At 42.6% G+C, this 20,906-nt stretch overlaps 1 protein-coding gene across 1 annotated transcript in view; it reads left to right on the top strand.

The window, feature by feature from the left end:
- The window catches only part of LOC308649645 (uncharacterized protein), a 626,952-nt gene that overhangs the window by 306,470 nt on the left and 299,576 nt on the right, over positions 1 to 20,906 (top strand). The window lies entirely within an intron of this gene.

The raw sequence follows: 20,906 nt of genomic DNA, 5'->3' as shown, positions 1-20,906 counted from the left end.
AGGGACATGGTCAACTAGAAAGATGATCCAGTGAAGACCCAACAGAGGTGAGAGGGCCAGTCATGGACACGCGCTGGAGAGGGACACAGAGCTCCTGAGGCCAGAGCATGCTTGGGGTCAGCGTAGCTGAGACAGAGAGAGGAAGGTGACAGGAGGAGAGCAGGGGCTCCTCTTTCATCCCTGCGGTCTACAGACTGGCCAGTGACCCCTGGTCCTTTCAGTTTGAGAAGGCCCACTGCTCTTCTTAAGACTGAAGTTCAATAGTTCAATGGTTCCTTTAGAACCACGTTAGTAGGACCGACTTTTATTTCTCGTGTTAAAGTGCATTTTCCTAAAGAATTTATACGCACATCTTTTATGCCTATGACATGTAAGTGAATAACAAAAGCAAGGAATTGAGCTACAGTAAAAATATCTTAAATTCCATTATCATTACTATTAGTGTTATTTTATTATTGGCCAGTCGACAGGGGAAGATTGGTGGGGGAATAAAAATGGAGCAAAACTTAGGGGAATTAGACTCTCATTGTCCTTTACAGTTGTGAGAAGCTTCCATCTATCTTCTAATTCATTTTTTTTTTTTACCTTAAAACAAGTGAGAAACGGTGAAGGAAATAACGTTAGGTGACGTTGACAAAAGAGGCCAATGAAGCATGAGTGGACTTCAGGACCCCTCCCAATCAATTAACGGAGGAAGCAAGATTAGAACTCATGTCCCAGGTGTGAGTCCTAGGATTTTTCGGCCAAGTTTCAGTGAGAACAGAGACATTTAATGATAACATTAGAAGCTGTGACTGCAGTGACACATTTTGAGGGTGTCCACCACCTCCGCTAGCTTCAGAACCCGCTGGATTCTAGACTGTTGTCCTTTACTCCAAAGCATACCAATTTGCCAGGAATGGAAGATGGAAGATTCGCTGCCATTCTGTCCATCCACCTTCAGACTCTGAGGGCGCACCCGAGCTGAACACTGTTCAACATGGAAAACACACAAGCAGTGAGGCTCAAATGCCTGGGGGCCATAGTGCAGTGTGAGGTATATGCTCACACAGGAGCAAACTGGGGAAACACGCAGCAACTGTGGCTTGGGAGATGGAGAGTCTCCCAGAGGAGATAACATTTCAGCCAGCTTGGAGGAGACAGGCCAGGAGTTTCCCCGAAGGAGTTTGCCAGACACAGAAAAGAGCAAAAGGCATCCAGGCGGACTCATCACATACAAAAGCATGTTTATGGAAAAGCGCATGGCACATTTGGAATCAGTAGTAATCCATCATGGTGGGAGCCAAAGTGAGTTGAGAGTGGAAGGGAGAGGAGGCTTAAGAAAGTAACTTGAGACAGTGGCTCATTTTTAGTTCCATATATATGATCTTAGCATCTAGGAGAAGTCTCAAAGGGAAATGGTACCCATGGTAGGAGTCCGATCTTCTTATTTTCCTCCTTTGTCTTGGGAATCTCTTAATTCCTAGTCTGCTCCTTTGCTACCCCACCCCATATTTCCTTGGTTTGGCATGCTCCAGGTAGATGCATGGCATGCAGACGCATGGCCCAGGCAGGTACACACCTCAGCTAGGTGCACGCTCCAGGCAGATGCATGATTTTCCTCCTTCCTGCTTATGTGGTGTAAGTTCTCATCCTCCTGATGAGAGCTGGCTCCTCAGATGTAGCCTAGACACCCACTTCTCTGTGTTTCAGTCCCCTTGCCTGCCAAAACCTCAAATGGAGGTTTAGGCCTAATGACGACCTTCCTCCTGGGGGACTTGCAAGGCTCTGTGGGAAATATGCAAAGGGAGACCCATTCTAAGGGGGCAATATGAATATGGCCCGCTCCTCAGGGGGCTGGGATGGAGATTCAGCAGCAAGTTTCTGAAGCGGAGACTGTTAATTTCTGAACCAGGAAAATATATTTGACTCTCGGACCCAGAAAATTCTCTTCCAAATTGAAAAAAAAAAAACACAAACCCACAATTGTTCTTTTAAAATGGGGTAACATTTCTGGAATACATCGTTCCCAAAATAAGATCCTCCAATTTGGAAAAATCTAGCTGAAATAAATGAAAATAACAGATGGAAGAGAAATAACAGAAGCTATCCAAAGAACAGCAAGAGATATGAAGTGGGAATCATCTGTCTAGAAAATGGTACTCAGTTGTACTTTTGAAATTAAAGGTACATTGGCTTCTGAAGAGAGTGCAATTTTTCTCTTGACAGTTCCCCTTTACACATTATGTCTTTTCTGGGCCAAGGTGAGCGCATAAGAGGTATAGTTTTCTTTTCTATTCCTGTTTTTCCCATTTGTGCAGTTTCCATCTGTTCAAAGGTGTTAAGATCAAGTGTTCTGGTCTCCTGGATAAAGGTTTGGGCTCTTGGCAGAGAGCTGGGTAAATACAGAGTCATGCTATTAGCATAGGGATGTTTAATAACACATTATTTATATTCTTTTAGGCTTGTCTGAGTGTAACTGTGGGCAATCAGGGACCCCTGGCAGCCCGCTGAGGGCCCCCTGACAGCAGGGCTGGGCTGCTGCTCCTTGGCTGCAAGGCGGGAGCCCTGTAGCAACCGCCTGGCCTCCCCCGAGGGCGCCTCCCACAGTCCTCTTGCTGAAGAACAGTTTCGCTACTTTATTGACAGTGGAGACTATTCGGGTTACATAATTCATTATTCCATTCCTGAGTGTGCTTTTATTTTCATTTCTTAAATTAACTGTGAGATCTTGGCACATGGCTTTCCTTTTTCCTTCCTCCTTCCTGAGCCCCACACTGATGGGTCCCACGAAGTCCCTCCACCACCACGGGGTGCACCCACCACGAGGCAGTAGTTAGGGCTTTGTCCCTGCTGTGTCTGCACCTGTCCAGCAGCTCACCCCTTCCTCGGGTTGCAGAGAGGCAGTTATGCAGAGCAAAGGTGGCAGCTTTGGGCATTTTACAGTTCCACCTTGGGTCTCCTGTCTCCAATCCCTGCCCTGTGGGTCTAGTCTACTGACTGAATTCCCTCTTTGCAGAGCCTGCCATGAGCTACTAGCATTTTGATCCTCTCTATGGTGATCCCACCCAGCCTCCTCTTCCCTCAACTCTGTGTCCCTCCAGCCCAGGCAAAAGGCTTTGCTGGCTCTAAATCTCATCACCTAAAACATCCCTGCAAAAGGAGGTGGACAATACAGAGAGGGGATATGAGGACCACCTCAGCAGTCCAACACTCCTGTCCTGGAGGAGATGAATTTCCAAGTAAGCCCCACCTTGTCCTTGATGAGGGCTCTGGGGACACCAGGCGAGAATAACCAGAGTGAGGCTGCCATTGTGTTGACCCGCTCTGCATTTCATGGCCATTTCAGAAAATGAGTTTTAAGTAACTTCAGAGATATTTTTAAAATGGGGTGCTATAGTATCTCCCTGGAGGTTTCAGTGTAAGTCATCCTGAGCGAGACCTGGGAAGGGCCTGAGAACCCCACCCTGTAGACGTCTAAATTTTCCCCAAGCCCTCCTTTCACAGCAGTGAGACCTCAGAGATGAAGAGCTTAGGGTACATCCCAGCTCCCCAGCATCAAAGGGTGGGCCTGAGTTCTGCCTTCCTTTAATGGCTTTTATGATTTGGATGTGAGGTGTTCCCCCAAAGCTCACGTGTGACATGATGCAAGGAGGTTCAGAGGAGAAATAATTGGGTTGTGAGAGTCTTAACCCAATCAGTGAATTGATCCCCAGATAGGGATTAACTGAGTGGAAACTGAAGTGGTGGGGTGTGGCTGGAGGAGGTGGGCACTGGGGGCCCGCCTTTGGGGTATATGTTTTGTATTTGGTGAGTGGAGTCTCTCTCTCTGCTTCCTGATCATCATGTGAGCTGCTTCCCTCTGCCACACTCTTCCGCCATTTTGTTTTGCTTCACCTGGAGCCCTGAGGAATGGAGCCAGTCTTCTATGGACTGAGACCTCTGAAATTGTGAGCCCCCAAATAAAATTTTCTTCCACTCCAATTGTTCTGGTTGGGTCCTTTAGTCACACAGCGAAAAGCTGCCTAAAACAAAACCTGATGATGCCCCTTTCTCAGTCTCTGAGAGACCGTGGCTCTTTCCCTGCTCTTCTTTCTCACTGTCACTTGGGGGGAGGTGGCAGTTGTGAGGAGAGATGGGTAGCGGGGAAGTCCTGAGATGAACTAACTGGGGAGTGGGGTGGAGGGAGGTGGAGGGAGGTGGAGAAGGGCCCTGTTGACATCCCCCTGGCAGTTCGCAAGCACCGAAGCTGTCGCAGCAGGAGTTTGGCTTTGAGTGTGAATGTTCAGCCCAAGTGGTACATCTGCTTGCCATCAAAGCTTCCCGGATCATGGCTTTGCTTTTCCCCCTTCCTTTACCCTCCAGCTGCTAGGAAAGAGAGTGTTCCCTCCTCTGAGGCTGCATCTTTGGAATACAGCATCGTCTCTCTGCCATCTGTGGCAACATAAACCCAATAAAGTACATTGGGGGGGGGGTGGTATGTGGGGGGGGGCAGGGGAACAAATCCTTTTCTAAAAGGAGATGAGAGAGATCTTTGAAGAAAAGAAAATCCAGATGGCTTTGTATAAAGAAAGCCCTCAAACTTGACACTGTCATTTCTTGTCTTCCAAATCATTTTTTTAATCTCAACTTCTGAGGATATCTGACACCATTGGAGAGTCACCTCCCTCGAATAGTGGATACCCAAGTATCTTCCTGGCTGGGTCTGCCTGATTCAGGGAGAGCTGACTTCTGACTCGATGGGCCTGGTCAGGGTGCCCGGCTTCCTCTCAGGTAATTGCTTGAGTTTTCCAAGGCAGACACATTCCCTGGGCCCCTCCCTCCCAGCCTTGCTGCTTACCCTTTAACCCTTGCATCCCTGCTTCTACCATCCCCCTCCAGATTCTGCTCCTGGGTCAGCCACCCCTGGCCTCCTGGTTGTAAACCGTCTCAGTGCTCACCTCCTAATCTGTGACCCTGTTGTTCCTCCTTAAAACCATCTCTTCCTTTGTCTTCTGAGGCTTTGTACAGAGCTGGCTTTGCTTACCCTCCTCCACAAAACATCTCTCTTCTCTACCTCAGGCTCTAGAAAGCTGGATATCTCACATGGGCTTCTCTTCTTTCCTTCTCACCTCTTTCAAAAATTCTTACACACTTAGTGTTATGGTTTGGATGTGAGGTGTCCCCTCAAACCTCATGTGTGACATGTACAAGAAGATGGAGAGGAGAAGACTGGGTTGTGAGAGTCTTAATCCAAACAGTGAATTAATCCCCTGAAGGGGGATTGAAGTGAAGGGTGTGGCTGGAGGAGGTGGGCATTGGGGTCATTTAGTGTATATATTTGTATGTGGCAAGCAGAGATCTCTCTCTCTGCTTCCTTATCAATAAGTGAGCTGCTTCCCTCCTCCACACTCTTCTCTGGAGGAATGGAGTCTGCTGTCTGAGGATTGATACCTCTGAAACTGTGAGCCCCCACAGTTTCCTAGAGTTGTTCTGGTCAGTCCTTTAGTCACAACAGCAAAACAGTTGACTAAAACACTTAGGATCCTACCATTTACCCTCCTGTTTCCACAGGCAACTCTTCTCATTTGAACTTGTCTATATTTTCTGCCTAATGAATATCTCTAACAGATTGTCCTACGTGCAACTCCAACTCAGCATTTCTAGCTGAACTTGTCTACTGTTCTCCTCAACCAACCAGCTACCCTGTGTACCCTACTTTCAAGACACTCAGGACCACCTCTGTTTATACCTTTACCATATCTGCTTCGCATTCCGCTTCCATTTCCCCTTCCCTGCTTGGACTCTTGCTATCTTGCGTCCAGGTCACTGCAGCGATCCAGCTGAGGTTCCGTCCTCCATGATCCTCTCTACTCCAGCGTCATCATGCTTTCCATGCTACAGTGAGGGTCTTCTACAGTCATAGCTCTGATGCTTCCGTCCAAATCAACAACCTTGGATTCTAATTTTGTGTTAACTCCAGAGTAAATATTTAAGTTAATTTTTTGCCTTAACTTTTAATACCGTGGGTGACCTGGTCCTAGTCTATTTTTCAGCTTTATCTCCTACTGGAAGCCACGTGATGCTTTCTTTCTCTGCCTTCTATTTTTCTGTTTTCTTCAGTCTACTCATTCTCTTCTCCTTGCGTTCCTCTATCATTGCATTGCACAATCTCATGTCTCCTTTAGGGATTCTTCCTTCTCTGTCATGATTATCACATTTTTCCTTTCCTTACAGAACACCCATGGTGGACTAGCTACTCTGTTGGCAATGTCACTCTTCAATTTATTTTAAAATACTGTTGTTTAAGTTGACTTTCTATGGAACTCCCAAGAAATAGAAAAATATGTCATAAGCATTTAAAAAAAAATCTCTCCAGCAGATCACAAGGAGCCTGCTTGCATACCAGTTATTTTGTTTATTGGAGAAATGGCATTTATCTTGACTTACCGTATTTGGTTAACAATCAAAGCTGCCTTCATCTCCTGATCTATCACTCCTCCTCATCCTCCTTCTGCCCCATTTATATATAAAACACAGACTGCTACCATATGGTGCTTTTCTAATCACATTCTTTTTTTTTTTTTTAAAGAGAGAGTGAGAGAGGAGAGAGAGAGAGAGAGAATTTTTAATATTTATTTTTTAGTTCTCGGCAGACACAACATCTTTGTTGGTATGTGGTGCTGAGGATCGAACCCGGGCCGCACGCATGCCAGGCGAGCGCGCTACCGCTTGAGCCACATCCCCAGCCCTAATCACATTCTTATAGGAGAGGAAGAGACATGTTATTACAGACAGCTGATCCTTTAGCTGCATAAAATAATAATTCTCACTTAAGGACAGATACTTGATTTAAAGCTTCATAGTTTCCATGCTAGTCTGTTGGGCTTTTAAATCTCCTTTACCAGTAAGTAAAATGAAGGACACATACCGTAAAGACTGTAATCTTGATTCTTAATTTGACTTTTCAAAGGTTTTAATACAAGACATCCTTGAACAAACTAGAAACTCTATAGTCTGTTGCTGGCAGGTAGATATGATTCTTGCCGGCAAGTAGGTATAATGAACAAAGGATAAGAAGGGAAACAGCAAGCAGACAAATTGTTCTAATGATGAACACATGATAGACTGTCGGTGTTGGCAAAGACGGTGTTAGTCCACTATTTATTGTGTGTTCCAGTGGTTAAAGTTCAATTTATTGGTAAGAAACAGAAGGCAACTACTTGAAGACTCATAAAAGTAAGCAATAGCAAACAGGTAGGGTAGGGAGTCAAGAGACAGCTCATGTCTGTGTTGTTCAGGCTCCTATAACAGAATATCATAGACCAAATAGCTTGAACCACAGACATTTATTTCTCACAGTTCTAGAGGCTGTATAGTCCACCATCAAGCCACCACAAGGCAGAGCCATGTTGTGAGAGTCATTCCTAGCTTACAGATGGCTGCTTTCTTGCTATATCATCACATGGCAAAGATGGTGGGCGATATCTAGTCTTTTAGGAGCACTAATCCCATTCATGACCTGATCATCTCCCAAAGACCCACTTCCTGATACCATTATATGGGGTAGGAGCAGATTGGGATTTCCATTGATCAGTTTGCGGGGGGGGGGGGGGGGCATAACAAACCAGTACTGATTAGCTCCTGTTTCCTTCCTCCTTTGGGTCTCAGTTTTGATTTACTGAAGGCTGAGTCTGAGAGGTGGGGCCATTTGACAAAGGTAGAGAGCAAATCCCCGAAGAAAATGTTTCTGTGGTCAGAAGGCCAGTCAGAGTTCTATGATGGAAAGTGAGGTGGAATTTTTATTATTTGTTCCCTCCTCCCCCAGCCTTGCCCAAGGCTAGCTCCTGTCATGGTGTTGTACTGCCTAGATGTGTTGGTGATGGGATATGTAAATCCCAAGGATAACCCATTTCCATGGTCAGAGGAACTGGATAAAGGAGTTCTAATGGCCTGAATGGTGTCTCATACTATAACCTCTTTATCCCAAGGGAGGATACAGACTACAGCCCCTTTATCCCACTGCCCAGAACACTGGAACAACATGGGCCCCAAATCCTCCAGGAAAACTCTTCTTTGTGGCTAGAGGAACTAGTAAAAGGGACTTTGGGGGTCAGAAATTGGGGAATTTTCCGAAGAAACAGCCAGAGAAGAGGGGGTAGACTCTAATTATAAGGAATGAACCAAAGCATATTAACTTTTGTTACGTTCTTTGTCATCGTGACCAAAATTTCTGTCACAAACCACTTGGAGAAGGGAAGGTTTGTTTTAGTTCATGGCTTCAGAGGTTTCAGTCAGTGGTCGGCTAGGCCTGTCGCCCTGGTCTGAGGTGATGGAGAGCACCATGGTGGAATGGTAATGGTAGAGTTGGGAAGCTCATGGCAGTTGGGAAGCAAAGAGAAGGGGCCAGGGCCAGGATAAGGTCCCTAAGGACACTGCCCCAGTGACGTACATCCTCTAACTATAGTCCACCTGCCTAAAGTGTCTACCACCTACCTACAGTCTATTAAACCATCAGTGGATGCATCTGCTCATGAGGTCAGAGCCCTCTTGATCCAATCAATTCCCCAACACCCACTTCAGAACCTTGCTGCACTGGGGACCAAGTGTTCCACACAGGAGACTTTGGGGGACACTCTAGAGCCAAACCATAACACATATGCTGAGATTTCTTTCACGCTGTGTTTGCGGATCATACCCAGAGAAGCATGGCAAAAGCTTTGCAAGCTGAACGGACTTTGGGACCAGGACTCACAGGAGGTGAGAAAGGGCTGTAGTCTGCATTTAAGTGAAGGAATGACTCCTGAAGTAAGTACGTAAGTCACTTTTCCTTCACTATAATGAAACACTGAAGATAGCCAACTTGAGAAAAGAAAAGGTTGATTTTGGTTTGTAGTTTTGGAGGCTCCAGCCCATGGACCCAGGGCGAGGCAGCACATCAAGTCTAAGGGGCTATTGCAAGACAGTGCATCCTGGTGGGAGCATGGGAAAAAGCAAAAACCATTTACCTCATGACCAGGGAACAAAAGGGAGGAAGAGGAAGGTGCTGGGGTTACTTGATCTTCAAGGGAAGGCCTCCAGTGACACAAGGATTTCCCCACAAGCTCTGCCATTCAAAGGTCCCACCAACTCCCAAGAGCACCAGACAATGCCTTTAACAAACAGGACTCTGGGGGTCATTCCACATCCAAACTTTAGCACCAAGTAAAGACAATCACCGTTCTCCAGTCACATAACACTGTGTTCAAATTATTCAGGATAGAAAGTAAAACCACTCAACATACAAAGACCCAGGAAAATGGGACTAATTCTCAAGGGAAAAAACAATCAATAGACCCAAACTCCAGAAGAACTAAATGTCAGAAAATTATCTAATAAATATTTTAAGGATGCATTTATGTTCATGCACTGTGAGATAAAGGTGAACACTTTTGAAAAGAATAAAAAAATAAAGATTTATCAGTAGAAAAGAGAAACAATCAAAAAAGTAACCAAATGGAATTTTTTATAATGGAAATATACAATATCTAAAATTAAAAGTATTATGTGGTTCCATCAGAATGTTGGAGGTGCTAGAAAAGTAATCAGTGAACATAATGATAGAATTAAATTATATAATCAAGAAGAACAAAGAGGAAAAAATTGAGAAGAAATTGAAAAGAGGCTCACAGTTATGTGGGAAAATATCAAAAGCTCTAACATTCATGTCATTGATTACCTGGAGGAAAGGGGGAAATGCAAGAAAGAAATTTACCAGGAAAAAAAATCTGAAAAAACATGATTGAAAACTTCCAAATTCCATAAAGATGTAAATGTACAGATTCAGGAAGCTCAATACACTCCAAACAAGCTAAACTCAATGACATACAGGCTTAGACACATCAAAATAAAATGAATAAATAAGAAGGATAAATGATATTGAAAGTAGCCAGAGAGAAAAGACATTACATGCAAAGGACAACGTGATTGGGTGCAGACTTATTATCAGAAACCAAGGAATCCAGAAGATGGTGGACACCGTCTTCAAACTGGAAACAAAAAGAACTTCCAACCCCAAATTTTATGTTTAGAGAAAAGTCTTGTTCAGGAATAATGGTGAAATGAAAACATCAGCACCCAAAGGAATCTGTTCAGAGTTAAAGGAAATTATGTAAGAGGAAAATTTGGAAAATCAGGCATTTAAAAAAGAAGAGGAACAGGATAGGTAAATACCTAGGTAAATACAATAGACTACTACTCTCATTTTGAGTGTCAAAAATATGTGTAAATATAAGGATCAAAATCTATAATATTTATAATGTGGTTTTAAATGTACACAGCTATAATACATATGACAAAAATAATGTAAAGTGTTATCTCTAATGAACTGTGAAAGACAAACAACTAAAGAAATAGTACAACATGTATAGCCCCAAATCCAATAAATAAATTAAAAGAAAATATTAAAAATATGTAAGTAACCCCAAAGAAGATAGGAAGCAGGTAAATTAGGCTTCAGAACTAAAGCATACTAAAAAAAAACTATATAGATTTAAGTTCAAAGATATCAACAATTTCAATGAATGTAATTTATTTAAATAGACCAAATTACAGAGATTGTTAATTGGAGAAAAATTCAAGATCCAAGAATATTATGCTCATAAAAACTGCACATGAAACTACTCTATGCTTAAGTAAAAATTAAAAACAAATATGCAATGATATGCCCTACCAAAAAAAAAAAGAAAAGAAAGGAGTGGGTGCTATATTGGTATAAGTCAAATCAGAGTCCAAACAAAAAATTTATCAAAAATACAGATGGATATTACATAATAATATAAGGGATCAATTCATTAAGATCATTAACACACATGCTAAGAATGCATAAAGGGGAAAGAGTAGCCTTTTTAACAAATGGTATTGGAAAAATTGGATATTCACATGCACAAATAAATAAATTAATAAAATTGTATCTCCTAACTTATACCATATACAAAAATTAACTGGATTAAAGACTTAAATGTATAAATTACAAAAAGTTCCTATAAGAAAACAAAGGAAAACATACTCTATTTTTATCTTTTTTAAAAAATTGTTATAATTATACATGACAGTAGAGTGCATTTTGACACATCATACATAAATGGAGAGTAACTTCTCATTCTTGTGGTTGTACATGATGTAGAGTTACACGGGTCATGTAATGATATATATGCACATAGGGTGATAATGTCTGATGCATTCTACTATCCTTCCTACCCCCATCCTCCATCCCCTCCCTTTGCTCCCCTTTGTCTAATCCAAAGTACCTTTATTCTCTCCCCCCCCAAATTTCTGGGACTACATCAAGCCAAGAAGCTTCTTCATAGCAAAGAAAGCAATCACCAGCACAAAAAGGCAACCTGCGTAATGGGAGAAAACCTGTACAAGCCTTCTATCTGCTAAGGGGCTAATTAAAAATCATGAAAAACTCATACAATTCAGAAGCAAATAACCCAAAGTATGTGAACAGATAAACTGCAACCTTTTTAACCTCTTGGTAGGTATATGAAATGGTGAAACAGATGTGGAAAGCAGAATGGAGATTCTGTAAAATTTTAAAAATAATAGAACTACTAAATGACCCAGCAATTCTACCTCTGGGAGGGAATATATAATGGCATTTAATGCTATGAATTTCCCTCTCAACACTACTTTAACTGCATCTCATAAATTTTGACATTTCATATTTTCATTTGATTCAACACATTTCAAAAGAAATCTTTAAGATCCTTTTTCACCCATGGGTTTATAAAGGTGCTGAAGTCAAGAAAGATCTGAAATAAATACTCTATGGCTCTGCTTTAGTAACTAGACAAGAGCAAATTAAATTGGAATTAAATATAATTATGTAAATGATAAAGGTTTAAAAAGAAATTGATAAAATTGTAAGCATGACCTGAACAGAGAACAAAAGAAACCTTGGAAAGTATTAAAAAAAAGTTGATAAACACCTAGCTATACTTACTAAGAAAAAAATGTGAAAATTATCAGTATCAGGAATAAGTAGTGTATTAGCTCTTCATCGGTGTGACCCAAATACTTGAGAAAAATAACTTTAAAAAGTGAAGCTGTGCTTTGGTTCATGGTTTCAGGGGTTTGAGTTCATAGTCAGCTGTTTCCATTGTTCTGGGCCTGTGGTGAGGCAATCCATCATGGCGGTCGGGGAAAGTTATGCAACCAGGAAAGAGAGAGCAAGGGTGAGGATACTGGGGACAAGATATGCTTCCAGGAGATGCTTCCTACTTCTTCCAAATAGTCCCCACCTTCTACATTTCCTCCATCTCCCAATAAGGCCATCAAATTATTAACCCATCAGTGGATTAACCCATTTTTGAAGTCAGAGCCCTTATAACCCAATCACTTCCCCAAATCCCCACCTCTGAACACGGATGCAGAACATACTTTCAATATATGAAGCTTTGTAGAACAAACTTTCAACACTTTAGATCCAAGACATAAAAAGGGGACTTCAAAAGGATAAGTTAATAATTGTGATGGTTCATTTATGTGTTAACTTGACTGGACTAAAGGATGCCCAGATAGCTGGTAAGAGATTTCTGGATGTGTCTGTGGGTATTTCCAGAAGAGATGAGTATTTGACTCAACTAAGTAAAGACTATTGCCCTCACCTATGTTGGAGGGTATCTTCCAGTCTACTGAGGGACTAAATAGAACAGAAAGGTGGAAGATGTGTAAATTTGCTCTCTGACCCGACATCCATCGTCTCCTTCCCTTGGATGTCAGTGCTCTTGGTTCTCAGGGCTCATAACTCACACCAGGATTTACACAATTGTCTCTTTTTTGAGACATGATTCCTCTGTCTCCACTGAATGACAATCACACTGTGGCACATCCACCCAGTGGAATATCGCTCAGACATAAAAAGGAACAAACTGTACGCATGCAATCTGGATGGAGCTGAAATATGGAGCTGAAATACATTCTGCTCATGGAAAAAGCCAGAATCAAATAACAACATATTGCAGGGTTCCATGTATATGATCTGGGAAAAGCATAGTGGTAGAGGGTGAGATGAGATGAGTGGTGCCAAGGGCTAGGGAGAGAGATGGTTTGATTATAAAGATGCAGCTTGAGGAGGCTTTTGGAGTGAGACATCTTATATCCTGTGTGGAATGAGGGCTACTCCACTCTGCATAAAAATCCATGAACTATGCATCAAAAAGATTAAATTAAAGAGAAAATGAAGTAATAAGCCTATGGGCAGAGCTTGCAGAGTGTGGGAGAGGAAAAACAGAATGACGTGCAATCCTGGAAACTCAAAAAATTGAATGGCTTTGAAAGAAGAGCAAGTGACTTCTTGGTCATAAAATAACAAGGAGCCTAAATGAGTTGATGTTTTTGATTGACAATGATTTCCAAATGTGACCTACAAGTTAGACACTGAAGTCTTGGTTTAGGAAGATGATTTGTACAACAAAAAGCTGAGCATTTACTACTTAAGTGCACATATTTTCTTTTTCTTCCTTACTAACAAAAATTCATTTTTTGTTCATGGTGGCAAACTACACAGGATAAAAATAGAGGATAAAAATCCTGTTTCCACCCTCCCTGTATCTACAGGGCTGTAAGAGAAAGTTGGCCGGAGGATGTGGGCTAGTTTTACTGCACAAACACAGACAACTGCAGCTTCCTGTTGTGTCACGCCCCTCCCTCTCCCCCTCTGTTTCCTGTTTGGTGGAGGCTGCAAGGGGAAGCCTAGTATGAGACACTGAGGTCTCCTGGGGTACAAGCAAGCCTTAGGTGGAAGACAGAACAGAGAAGAGGAGCTTGGGGTCTAGATGACCCTGGGAAGGGAGCAGCAGAAGCCCTGCACTCCTAAACAGTGCAGAAATTTTTCTATTTCAGGTAACTGAGCCTAATTGCTAACTAGCCATCTTTTTGAAACCATAAATCTAACTATTAATGGAATGATAAATAAGATATATCCTTACCAAACTACTAAGGAAGATAAAGGCAGTAAAATGCTGTTTATATAATAAACCTTCAAGTATATATCAGAAAAACATATTAAAAATGATGAAATGATGAAAATAAGTTCACATGTGTTATATAGGATGATAGAAGGAAAGACAAAAATAAAATAAAATTTCACTATCATGTGATTTTAAGAGTCACTGCTCAGAGGCAACAGTAAAAGTTAGAATCAAATGTTTGTCAGATGTTTATTAAGGAACCAAGAAAACAATATATAGTGGCAGAATTAACATCAGACAAAATAGAAATTAAGGTGAATCACTACATCAAAGAGGAACTTTTATTTTGATATTCCTCAGAAAACTTGGAATAGAACCACCATTTGACCCCGCTACCCCACTCCCTGGTTTATACCCACAGGACTTAAAATCAGCATACTACAGTGACGTGGCCACATCAATGTTTATAGCAACTCAATGCACAATAGCCAAACTATGGAACCTAGATGCCCTTCAAGAGATGAATGAATAAAGAAAATGTGGCATGTATACACAATGGAATATCACTCAGCCTTAAACAAGACTGAAATGAGGGCATTTGCTGGTAAATAGACAGAGCTGGAGAATATCGTGCTAAGTGAAATAAGTCAATCCCCAAAAAACCAAAGGCCAAACGTTTTCTCTGATATGCAGATGCTAATTCACAATGAGGAGGGAAGGGCTAGGGAAGAATAGAGTTACTTTGAATTAGGCAGAGGGGAGTGAGGGGAGGGGAGGGGGTTTGGGGGTAAGAAGGAAAATAGGATGAATCAGACATTATTACCCTACGTGCATATATGACTACATGACCCGTGTGATTCTACATCGTGTACAACCAGAAGAATGAGAAGTTATACTCCATTTAGTGTGATGTGTCAAAATGCATTCTACTGTCACGGATAACTAATTAGAACAAATTAAAAAAATCATTAAAAAAGATATAATTATGAAAATGTTCTTTTAAGAGCTAACTGAACTAAATATATCAACGAAAATTTCTTAGAAGAATAAAGATAAATTGGTTGAAAGACTGTTGTGAGAGCCTTTGACACAATCTTTAAAGGCCTTTAAAGATATTGGAGATGAAAAAATTAAAATGTAGAAATTTCAGTTTTGTACAGTGCTTAATGAGATTGAAAAATGACTACATATTAAGGTGAGAATATATAATACACATTTTTTTTGAGAGTTGAGCACCTTTTCAAAACTAACTTACCCCCCCAAAAAAATCATAAAATGCATAGGTTATATACTGTGAATTTTATTTAAGAAGAAAAATCCACAAAATTAGAGCCATATAGACACTGCAAACCATATTTTGATGATCTGGAAAAATTAAGTGAAAAATCATACAAAATTTACATGCCTTACGATACAAATTTTTAAAACATACAAAATGAAACTCTTGAATTTTCTCAGTGGTTACTTTTGGATAATGAAATGAGAAAAGATAGACTTCTGTGTTTGATGAATTTTCTATAGTTAGTAGATATTGTATTTAGAATACACAGAAAACAATAATTGGTGATAAAGGCAGGAAACCAAACTGAAGGTACAGGATGAATCAATTTTGTAAGTGTGCGTGTGTATGCATTTTTAAAGGTAAAGGATTAAAAGAAATATGCTAAAATATTAACAGTAGTTATCTCAGAGCTATGGGATTTATAATTTTCAGCTTCTCAGACTTTCCACAATGAATATCCATCATCCCTATAATTAGGAAAAAAATATTAATAAAGAATTAAGCCTTTACTGAAAGTCTCCTTTTCAAGACAGCACAGGGATTCATGCTTCAGAGCACCCTTTTTCCAAGTACACAGCAATGCTAGCTAATATATGAAAAGAAAAAAAAAAAGAACACAGAAAATAAATAGCTAGGCTCAAAAGCAACAGCAATTTATGGTGCAGAGTGTTGTCAGCACACAGGTCCAAGCCACGGGAGGGGTGGTTGGCTGAGCATTCATCTTCTGTGGGAAATAACACTTGAACATTCATCTAGTGAGATGGGCCACATCAACCAGGCACATCCATTAAATACCATGGCTGGACGGGGCTTTTGGTGACACCCTCAGTCCCATCCCCATGCTCAAGAAAAGAGGATGGACAAAATGTCCTGTCCAAACCGGAAGCTACGGCCTGACCCATAGCACTCAGCAGCAGAGCAAAAGCATGACCAAGGAATGAGTTGGGAGCCTGGCCAGACAGGAAGTTGGGTGTGGGATAGCTCCCATATTACCCAGAAATGTCTTAAGAACTAGGGTGGTGGTGTCAAATGGGGTGAAAGAGCCAGGGAGCCCAGTATTAATCTTTTTTTTAAATTTTTCACTAGAAGTACTTAGAGTGATTGTGCTCCATAAAAGGGCATGGATCCCAGAATAAATGACCTAGTTATTGACAGACGGATCTGCTCAAGTGTATGGTACAGAAATCACATATATCTATGCATTGTTAGCTTTCCCTGACTGTAACAAAATTCCATGAGATTATCAACTTTAAAAGAGGAAAGGTTTATTTAGGCTCTTGGTTTCATAGGATCCAGTTTCTGGTCAGCTGGTCTTGTTGCCTTTGGGCCTCGGATAGGTCAGTGCATCATGGTGGGGACACATGGTAAAGGAAGCTGCTCACTTCAGGATGGCCAGGAAGCAAAGAGAGGGTGCAAGAGACCCTGGTATCCCATAATGCTCTTTGAGGGCAATGGCCCAAATGACCTCCCCCTAGGTTCTACTTCCTGAAGTCTCTATCACCTCCAATAGCACCCCAGGTTGGGGACTGGAGTTTTAGCACGTGGGCCGCTGGGGGACTCTTTTCCCCACCACAGCTAGGCACAGAGCCGTATCTGTGTTGTTTATTTTCATAAGCCCTGTCTTCCAGGTGGACAGCCAAGGACAAATGGACTTCACAGGTTTATTGATCATATGTCTCCAAAAGACACCTAGATTGTCTGGTAGTGAGACATTTGGAGACAGAGCAACTTTTTAGCATGTCAGAGGTGCCAATCTGCAGTGTGGGTGACAAATTCCATCACACAGAGGGCCACACTCCTTACCACTCAGCCCAGTTGCTCCTCCTCAGAGCACTCTCCAGGGGACTCCAGGACAGGCTCAGGGTGGCCTCCCGAGCATGGAAGGCCATGGCCAGTTGTCAAGGAGGGATGATCTGGAGAGTCCCAGGTGCTGTGTCCCTGCTGGGCCCTTCTATGCCCTCCTCCTACAAGGACCTGTTTCCTGCTTCGCCTCTACTTTCCTCCCCAGCCCAGGGGCCTTCTCACCAATTCTACTTGCTGTGGCTGCCGCCGCCATGTCCTTGTGCCCTGAACTCCTGCTTTCTGCTAAGAGCTTCATAGGGTCTTATGACTCAGAGTCTGGGTGTCTGTTTTCCTAAGGCCACGTGGGATCATCGTTGTCACTGCGCCATCATCCTCGGTGTCATCTTCTTCTTCTTTTTCTCCTTCCCTTCCTCCTTCCTCCTCCTCCTCTTCTTCATCTTCTCCTCTTCTCCTTTTCCTCCTCCTTCCTCCTCCTCTCTTTCCTCTTCCTCTTTCTTTGTCCTCCTCCTCCTCTTCCTCTTCCTCCTCTTTCTTCCTTCTCCTCTTCTTCCTCTTCCTCTTCCTCCTCCCTTTCTCCCTCCTCCTCCTCCTCCTCCTTCTGTCTCCTTCTTTTTTCTTTCTTTCTTTGGTCTTAGGGATTGAACCAGGGGTGTTTTTCCACTGAGATACAGTGCACTCCTTTTTATTTTTTGAGACAGGGTTCACTGCTGAGGCTGGCCTTGAACTTCTAACCCTCTGCCTCGGTCTCTGGAATGGCTGGGATCCCAGGTGTGGCCATCATGCTTGGCTATTCCTAAGCCTCTGTCCCAGACACTGACCTGGGCTTTCCATTCCCACCAGCTGCTCCCATCTCCCCAGAGACACTGCTCAGCAGGTAGTTAGAATTCAGCCTCCCCCATTATTGGGACCCTAATCTAGTTGTAAGGGGATCTCATTACCATCCCAGAGGTCTTTGGTAGGATCCCCCAGTGGAGCCAGGAGTCCACAGGAAGTGAGTGCCCCTCCTGTGGGCTGGCTTCCCATCCCAGAGCTTGGAGGGTGGGTGTCAAGGCCTTTGGACCTGGTGTAGAAGAGTAGGTGTCCCCCCTGCCCTATTTTCTTACCTTCAGCAAGGATAGAGCAAGGAAGAAGGGGTATCATCTGTCCCTGGAAGAAGTCAGTGTCACTGTTGGTGACATGGTGGCAGTGTTCTACTGTTAAAGACTGCTGATCATTAGTTTGCCAAGAAGGGGGCTTCTCAGTTAAGTAACAAAGACTTACTAACGGACAATGTTAATGGGCCAGACCATTTTCTAGCATGGGGACCTGAAGATATCCAAGGAACAACCTGGTGGCTCATTGTGGTGTTTGGGTGATGGTTCATTTCAACTTCCTGGCTTTTGACATTCGAGGCCAGATAATTCTTTCTTGTGGGGTCTGTCCTGTGTATTTCGGAGTTCTAAGTAGCATTCCTGGTCTCTAGCCACCAGGTGCCATTCATTGCCCTCCCCCTAAGTCATGAGGACCAAATGTCTCCAGACATCCCCAAGCATTCACCCTGGGGTGCTGGAGGAAGTGGGGCAGGGGTGGGGCTTGCTGAAGGCCGAGAACCCCTAGTTGGCAGATGGATAATGATCACTGAATCCCCACTTTTTACTTGACGTGGTAAGGGGAGAGAGACAATTTTATGCTGAACTGATCAACTAAACGGGAAAAGAAACTCGGGAGAGGAGGAGGGGACCTGGTGGAGCCCTGTCATCATAATCCTGTCAGGTGGAGTTGAGTCTGTCCTGAGTTTGAGAAGATGGAGCAAGCATGACAATCAGTCATTGGGGATCGAAAAGAAGCCTGCAGTGACTGATCGCACCCAAAGGAGCACCCAGGCCCGGGGAGGCCAGCTGTGGGAACGCGTCGTGACTGGCATGAAATGAAAGGTTTTTAACCACATGGAGCAAATCAGTCTCTGGGCTCTGCCAAGAAGGAATCTGGAAGGGACACAGTTATGGAGATTACCACAAGAGAGATGATTAGGGACTTGGGGAGTTCTTTTTTCAAGGACTTGCTAAGGAAATGGGACTGTAATTAGAAAGGGAAGCAGGCTTTCTCTCTCTTTATCTCTCTTTCCTTCTTAGGTGAACTAAAAAGCTTCTTTGGTAAATACACACCAAGAATCTATGAAAACTTCCAAATCAGTGGGAAAATGTTCTAACTTCAAAAATCGCTAACGAATACGTCCTAAAGCAAAGGAAAGCTGCATTTGAGGAATCTGTCTCCCGGTCACCTGTCAAGTCAGGTGCTTCAGGATTTTTCGGTATGTCCCGAAGCAACACATGACAAGCGATTAAAATGAAAATTCTGAATAAAATTAGGGCAGCCCATTAGCCTGAACAGGGGGAAACATGGTAAGAAATTTAACAGATTTGTGAACTGAGTATTTTTTTCTTTTTCTTTCTTTCTTTCTTTCTTTTTTTTTTTTTTTGGTGGCTGATATTTTTACTTTGAAAAGAGTAGAAAGTAATTTTTGCCTTTTTGGCGAGGAGATAAAAACCCAAACTGAGATCGGAGGTTTTTATAGTTTGGCAAATTTCAGAGATATGAAAGCAGAATTTTTGGCACTCAGGGATTGAGAGGCAAATGACATCATATGGCTTAAGGGAAATAGCTAAAAAAGTACATTTGGAAAATTTCAGAAGCTAGCTGCCACCGAAATGATTTTGAATTTTCTTCCCGTGAATTTAGTTGTCACAAAAGGCAACTAACCCTGTAGAGGAAAATGGCAAGTCCCAGGAGATGTCAACCCAGGCCCGAGGGGAGGTGGGCTTGGGCGGTCAGCAGTTGCGCTGTAAGCGATGGCCTTCTAGGGGCCACTTGCAGATCAGGGGGCACACTGTGGGGGAGTTAAATGATTCCGCTTGTGGAAGGAAAGGACAGCAGCTTGGCGCTGCCCAGTCTCATTTCTTGAGCCCAGATCATTATTTTGATTTTGGAGATTGTATATTTGCAAGGTCAGTGTCACCACCCCAAAGCTGCTCTGTTACGTTGCACCCCTTAACAAGACCTCATGGAAACAACCCTGTGTTCAGTAGACAGCAGACAGGTGCAAAGGTGGGAGACAGAGATGGAGAGGAAAGACCAGGCAGGACACCTTCCTTCCCTTCAGACCATTCCCATTCTCTTCACCTCTGGGGGCGTTGGAGAGGAGGTTTCAAGGGTAAGGATGGAAGAAAGGCAGAACATCTGAGATAAGAGGATTGTTTCTGGCCCCACTCTTCTCTTTTCTCCCTGAGTCTATTGATTTTCAACAGCAATCCTAGAGTTTGCAGCTTGCAGAGAGATGGTCAATGAAAAGCTATGTAAAACAGCATGTTAAAAAGGGGAAAATATTAACACAAGATACAAAGAATAGAAAAAGTACTTAATGTTGCAAACACATACTCAGCAGTGGAAAAACTCTAATTAAAGTCACCAAATAATCAGGACGAGTAACACGCCATGACTTTGTACAAGGTCCTATCTGTGTTCTGATAGTGTATTCCATACACCAAGCCCGGATTTGGAGAAACTCGCTAAATTAACATTAACATTGACCTTTCGGTTGGTAAGATGGAACTGGGCCATGTGGTATGCTCATTCATATATTAATGTCCAATCAATTCCCTATTTGTTTTTAAATTTTTTATTTTAATTTAAACTTATTTAATTTTTTTGGTAGTGGGGATGGGACAGAGAAGCTAGCACTTTAGGTCCCCAGCCCAATTTTCAACTCTTGATTCAAAACACTTGCTCTTCCTTCCAGTGAGAAAGTCTGAGCAGTGGACCTGCTGATCTCTTCTTGCTTCCCCTCTGCTACTGGAACCCTGAGGAGAGTTTCTGTCTTCCTCCTGCCCTCTGATTCATCAGATTGGTTTACTGGGTTTTCTTCCCCATAC

Source organism: Spermophilus citellus (genome assembly GCF_964194105.1).
Source record: "Spermophilus citellus genome assembly, chromosome: 5".
NCBI classification, from domain to species: domain Eukaryota; kingdom Metazoa; phylum Chordata; class Mammalia; order Rodentia; family Sciuridae; genus Spermophilus; species Spermophilus citellus.
This window is presented reverse-complemented; position numbering and strand designations above follow the sequence as displayed.